The following is a 7,358-nucleotide window of genomic DNA, read 5'->3' on the forward strand; positions in this document are numbered from 1 at the left end:
TACTCAGTCAGATGGATTTTGCATTTTGGGCTTCAAGTGTGGGCTTTCTTTTGGGATTGGGTGTTTGAGTTCTTATTGGTCCATCTGAGTGCAAGTGTTTTGGACTAGGTAAAATTATTGGGATTCAGTGTAAGGCCCATGTAGGGGTTTGCACCCAATTTGGAAAATTAGGCCATAAATGGGCCTTGGATGATAAATTGGTTTTGAGCCTTTTGGATTGTGAGTTTAGGCCTTAGTCTTGGACCAAACTAGGAGAGGGGTAAAATGGTATTTTTACACCAAGTATGGATGGTTGGATATGGGTTAGAACCCAAATGTTTATTGGGTGTTATTTTGTATTGATAGCACGGGGATTCGTTGGACCATCAGCCATAGACTTTTAGTGAGATTCAGCAGTCGATGTGAGTTTCCTCACTAGTTTCGGCGGGTCTAAGGAACCAATATTGGCCCTTATTTTTTATGCTAGGATTATGCATGACCCTTTCATGTGTTATGTGGTGTTATGTATACCGGGCGGGGCTCGATGTCGGGCGAGGCCCGATGACTGAAACATATGCTATTGTTTTATGATCAATGTATGTGTTAGAATGATTATGTGATATATATATATATATATATATATATATATATATATATATATATATATATATATATATATTGTATGTTTATAGTGGGTGGGGCCCGATGTCAAGTGGGGCCTAAGAATAACATATTTGTATAGCGAGCGGGGCTCGATGCCAGGCGGGCCCGATGGAGGGTAGGGGGCAAATATATGATTTATTATGTATGGTATGAAGTAAAATTAATCCTTGTTTCAGGTACTTCTAGTTCCAAGGGGAAGAGCTCGGGATGACTGCATCACACACACCACATAGTTCCACTTTTGTGATTTACTTTGATTGATATGATGTTGATACACTTATTTCACTTGGATTGTATTGATAATGTTTTTGGAATACTGTTTTATTTAAATTAAAAATGAAAATTTTGGGCCATATTTTTGGGACGTTACAATGTGAGGCAAAAAAGTGGCGCGCGTCGTGAGTTCTAAGAAATGGGTATGAAATCTATCTATTTTAGGCTAAAAAAAGCATGAATTGCACCCCCCCCCCCCCCCCCCCCCCCCCGGACGCATGTCATGACATTTTAAAAGGCCAAGTCATGATATTTTCGCAAGTCTCAAATGATGGGATATTTCAAATCAAAATGGTGTGGCTTAGAAAAACCACACCATGGGTTTTAATAAACTCACAAAACTCAAATTTTTCAACCAAAAGTTAATCCATTTTAATCACAAACATGTCTTAGTGACCCCACACTTGAATAGATGCAAGAAAAAAAGACAAGAAGATGAATTATCCTAGACATAAATCAAAACAAAAAACACAAAGTAATTAAAGACAATGAAAGAAAATGCAAACCAAAAAGATTGTTGTGCCTCCCGGCAAGCACTTCTTTTGCAGGAGTCATAAGTTGGACTCCTTCCCGCTCAACATTGTTATGGTGGGAGTGGGATATCTCTATTCTCCTTCATTTCCAATATCTTCCTTTTATAGGCCGCAACGCTTCTTTTATATGCCTTCTTCGTGTTTTCCTTATTTTTTTGGCGTTCTCTTCATGCTTGTTTTTCTCCCCTTTGCTTTTTCCAGCCATTGTAGTCTTCTTTTCATCTTCTCGTTGTCCTTTTACTTCCATATCCACCTTATCAAGTGCAAATTCTTCACTATTGCTTTCCCCTTCTTTATCACCAAACACTTCATCCATAATGGTTTCCTTAACTTTCACCTTGGGTGTAGTGAATGCAAACACTTCAAATATCATGGTAGTTGATGCTCGAGGCTTCGTGAGCTTCACATCTTCTTTTCATTTAGGGCGTTCCCAAACTATAATTTCTTCCTCCATCATTCTTTTTATTTCTTCTAGATCATTGACATCTTTTACTTCTTCTTTGTTCTCCACCACATCATTTGAACATTCACACATAATACTTTATCCATATATTGTTGGTTTTTTTATTTTTGATTCACTCCAAATGTAACTTCTTCATCTTCCACTCTAAGTGTAATCTTGGAGTCATGGATATCAATAAGAGCACGAGCGGTTCTTAGAAATGGTCTTCCCAAGATTATGGGAAGGTCTTCATCTTCTTTCATATCTAGCACAACAAAGTCTACCGTAAAAACAAATTTCCCGACTTTCACCAATAAGTCTTCTATAATCCCATGAGGATAGGTAATCGAAGGATCCGTCATGTGGATGGTCATCCTCATGCTCTTCAATTTGGGCAATTCGAGTTTCCTATAAAATGAGTAAGTAATTAGATTGATACTAGCCTTCGCAAGGCAAAGTTAAATGCCCCGGATCTCCCATCTTCTTTGGCAACCCTTCAAGGACTGTTGTAGAACATTTCTCATTAAGGAAAATGGTAGATGCCTTCTCTAAATCCTTACAATTTCTCATCACATCCTTACCAAATATAGGAATTTTAGCCATGGCTTTGATTAAAGGTGTGTTAATAGAAAGGGATAAAACTTGTTCCATGAGTTTCTTCTACTCTAGCTCCTCTGTGGGTTCTGTTTGGCTCAAGACAGGTATGGAAATGGTGGTTTATAAGGTCAAACAAAAGATGAATCAACACCATTTTCCAGTAGCCACAATGTGACATCATGGTCACCACGTCATGTAAATTAGGAAGACATGTTCTTCGAGTTTTCTTCTACACCTTCAAGCTGTTGATCGGGATGGTTCGTTGCTTCTTCAAGTATAACAAAAGGCTCCAAAATGGCTCCATCACCAGTGGAGATTTCCATAACATGAGGTTGTGACTTTGGATCGAATTTGTTAGGTGGTAATCGCTTGTGAACATTTGCTCAATTTCCCGACTTGAGTCTCGATATTTAAGATGGAAGCTTTTTGTTTTCTTAAGGTAGAATCAATTGCATCGTGTCTCTTTTCAGAAGCACCCACAAATCGTGCAACCCATGACTCAAAATCGATTTTCTTCTCGGGTTCTGATTGTTCCTTTTGATAAAAACCATGACATGTTTGCCAAAACTTCTCTTCTTTCGCCTTCTTGTATTCATCATATGGCAGCCACTTCTTCTTAGGCTTTCTCCAATCTTCATCATATTTATCGCCACTCGAATAACAAACTTGAGCCTTTCGATTTTCATTTTCATCCAAACTGCAATCCTTACTCAAATGCACCCCATTGTATTTGTCACATCCCACTTGTATGGCGTGTATAGATTGATCCATTTTGGTAATCCTCCTATCCATATTATCTATCTTTGACATCATCGCTGCTAAATTCTTGTTTCCTCCGTCTACACCCACTTTGCCTCTTGTAATATCTTCTCTCGGATTGTGGTATTCTCATGAATTCTTGGCAAACACTTATATTAACGCCTTGATTGTAGTTGGAACCTTCTTCGTCATGGTTTCTTAATAATCAAGGAGTTGCCTCGTGGTCACGTTTATCCCATAATATGAGATCGAAACTTCTTGTTGCGCATTTAGGTCGTGTTGAGGGAAATTCCTTAGCATTCCCTTACACCTCTCCCAAGCTTCGTATAAAGATTCGCCATCGTTTTATTGAAAGTTTGTTATTTTCTTCTTGAGTTTGGCTAACTTCGAAGGAGAGTTGAATTGTTCAATGAATGCATTGCGAATATTGGCCCAGGTTGTGATCGTTCTAGGTACAAGTGACTTTAACCAATCTTTAGCAGCTCTTGTAAATGTCGTTGGAAGCATCCTTAGTAGCACTGCATCTTGTGAAACATTTGGAACATTAAAGTAGTTTGCAATGTCCAACACCTCATCTGTGTGTCTAAAGAAGTCTTTATGGTCCTTCCCGAAAAAAGGAATATGTCTATTGAGCTCAAAGTTCATCATGGCGGGAATTTCTGGTGGAACGAGACTCGGCCCATTGTCATTACGCATCCGCCCTTTGCACTCCTTCATCGTCATTGGTGTGATGTTATCCATCTCTTCTACTTCACTTTTGACTTCTTCTAAATCACTCTCATTTCCAGTTCGTATCCAGTGCCTATCTTGTCGAGAGTTATATTAAAAATTTTGACTTTTCCAATTGAAATGTGCTACTCAATCCATCGACCTTTTTATCTTTCTTTTTCTGAAACGCAGATTTGGGATCCTCAACCCGTGGCACGATCAGAAAGTTTGATCCCTTAGTCATATATTACTGAAACAAACAAAGGAAAAACGTAAAAATGAACTAAAATATAATAAACGAACAGTGCCCACGTCGTGGCAAATAATTCACCATGTCATTTGAGTTGGTTACACAAAAAAAATGCAGAAAGGTAACTTTTTTGCAGTTTTTATACCGCAAAAGGGATCAATTAACTAAAAGTAATTAAATTAAAACTAAAATAATTCGTTTCCCGACAACGGCACCAAAAACTTGATATGCGGATTTATACCTACTAATTTTAAATTTATAAACCTAACCGGCTTAACTAGTTAAAATGCACTTAGATAGTGTACCTAGTCCAATTATAGTATAGAAAATTTAGTTGGGTGTTGAACACAACGTACGGAATTTAGCTAATAAATAACGACTAAAAGTTAAACTAAAAAGAACAACTAAAAAGAGGGGAGTTACAGATTTTTCAAGATCATCAACTTAAATCAATCAACTAACAACTAATCAACTATTGGAACTAAGAAAGCAAAGAAAATGATTATTAATTCAAGTTTTTAAGAGTACTTCTGTTTAGTTCTGAGTTCCCCCTCTCATATGGTTGATTTCTAATGGATAACTTAGACTGATTACCAATTTATTAAGTGACTAGTTATCATGATCTGATACCTAGTTTTCCAATTTATGAATTACCATGCAATGATAAAGCACAAGTAAGACACAAAATTGATATAAGCATGAATTGGACTATGAATGATAAATCTATGAATTAAATATCCTAGATCAAGACAATCAAATCAAGCATAATTAATGATTAATTATTCTCTCTAACACAGTTAAAGTAGCTAACTTTTATTTACCTAACTCTAGGATTGTTCAATCACTAGATCTAATTATTTAATGTTCATAAACAGCTAGATAACAAATTCATGTAAATAGAGTAATCATCTACTACAAACAACTTGTATAATAAGTAATATAAGTTGTAACTTCAACATGCAAGGATTGTGATTTATCAAACACTAGTAAAATCAACACAAAAGATCCATAAATTCGAAATTAACACATAGGTTATGGGTTCATCTTCACCAAACAGAAGTATAGGGTGATTAGTCCATGATTAAAGCAGAATCGGTTATAGAATCAAAGCTAACTGGACCAGATATGGTGAAAATATAGCAAACCGAATGATTGAATCATGTTCTTCTCCTAATTTCTTCAAAGCTTGAACTCCAAACGAATTTTGATCTTCCAAGGGTTCTCCGAAGATTTTTAGTCGCATTCCTTAGCTTAATCCTCAAGCCAACCTCATTATTTCAACCTAAATTTTGACTTATATAGTTACCAAAGATTGGTCACCACGTCGTGGGAATTAGACCTCTAGGTCGTGGCCCTCACTTAAAACGTGTATGCCCCAATTGTCGGAAGCTTCTGTGTTAGGAAAGGTAGCCACATCGTGGCCTTGAGGTTACCACATCGTGGCATGCATTTTTTACGACTTCTTCTTTCTTTTCTCTATTTTCAGCTTCAGCCCTCCAAGTATCTAGTTTTCTTCAATTTCAACTCCTTTTCCTCGAGAATGTCCTTTTTTGGCTGCAAAATACAATTTAATCAATATAAGTAACAAATATCTTTGAATTTTACCAAAATATAACTTAAGTGTATAACTAACCGAATGGCCAAACAAAAATAACTAACCAAATAATAGTCCATCGATTGTCGATAAGGTTAGACACACCTAGGGTTTGGGTGTAAACCATTAGAGGCGTGATACTTGTGGCGCTTGCTACCAAAGGTTTTCAAGGAGGAATTCAAGATTGTTTACTACAACAATTTAAGGTTAGTTTTCTTGTTATTATAAGTTAATTAGATCATAGAAAAGTTTTATAACCTAGGATTCATAGTATGTTGATTTACTTGAAAGACAAAGATCCAATTAGGTTGCATGTGCCCTAATCAATTGAGTTGTTTGATTGTTTTCCGCTTAATGCATTGTAGTTGTAACCCCTAAAACCCATCAGTGGTATCAGAGCCATGGGTTGTCTTTCATGTATTTGCACATTTGTGAATCGATTTTCTGGAAAAACCCATCTCACGACGTGAGCATTGTTGTTCACGACGTGAGATCTGATGAAATCGTGTTGTCTGAATGGTATCACGACGTGGGCTTAGAGGCTCACGATGTGATCTCAGATTTCTTAGGATTTTGTTTAATGTAAGATCAATCGAAAGAAATAAGTTTTTCGAAAATTCACTTCTCACGACGTCAACATTTTGGTTCACGACGTGAGATCGGTTCTGATCCGAAAATTTGAAGATTATCTGCCTATTTTTGTTATATGTAATAAATATTTGCTATGTTTATCTTCCAAACTCGATTTTGCTGAATATTTGGTGATAAATAGAATACCAAAATGTTAGGAGATAATTATAGATTGTATAATGATAATTTTATTTGATTAGAATTATCCTCATGGATGTTATTAATGATTTAATTAAATTAATTAAATAAAAGATAATTAATAAATCAATAAAATGGTTTAAATTTAATTAAATTAAAAGGTTAAATTTATTAAAAGATTAAACATTTGTTATTTTAAAATGTTTTAAAATGCACCTTATAATAACAACAAAAGTCAGTCAAACCGCTAGTACGCCTCATTCACGAAGTCATACTATAAGGGGAGTTTAAGGAAGCAGCCTATAAAATGACCGTCATTGGGTATCCATTCTTACCCACCGCTATCTTGTACGGTAGAGGGTCATTAGCCGAGCGGGTTTGATAGAACATAACTTCATTAAAAGTATAATGATATAAAGTAACTAAACTATTTTTCTAAAATCTCACTCTTAGTTACTTTAGGAAAAAATTGAATTTGACGCTAACCCATGAAATTACACATTGCACTTTATTGGTCGTTAGTGGAGCGTGCGTGGTTAAGCGGCACACAAATATGGACAAATAAGGAGTGGCAATGGGTTTCTCGTAAATTATAACTGATTAATGGAGCACGTGTGGTTAATCGGCACATTAAATTCGGATGATAAATGACATGAGAGTACCAAGCTAATTTGCATGGTTACTCATATCTCGTTTGTGATCCTCTGCATTCCAGTCACAAAGTGAGAGCATAATCGAGATCAAACATGTCATTGAATAGTTCAATGAATCTCAAAAGATCTACGAGTTCCA

The 7,358-nt window shown here is 36.1% G+C and overlaps 1 non-coding gene across 1 annotated transcript; it reads left to right on the plus strand.

Annotated features, from left to right (window-relative positions):
- Window positions 1-3,517: 3,517 nt before the first annotated feature.
- Window positions 3,518-3,624, plus strand: LOC111893811 (small nucleolar RNA R71). Its single transcript, XR_002850961.1, has one exon. It is a non-coding gene; the product is annotated as a small nucleolar RNA R71 (small nucleolar RNA).
- The last annotated feature ends 3,734 nt before the right edge of the window (window positions 3,625-7,358 follow it).

This window comes from Lactuca sativa, chromosome 2 (genome assembly GCF_002870075.4).
Source record: "Lactuca sativa cultivar Salinas chromosome 2, Lsat_Salinas_v11, whole genome shotgun sequence".
Classification (NCBI taxonomy): Eukaryota; Viridiplantae; Streptophyta; class Magnoliopsida; order Asterales; family Asteraceae; genus Lactuca; species Lactuca sativa.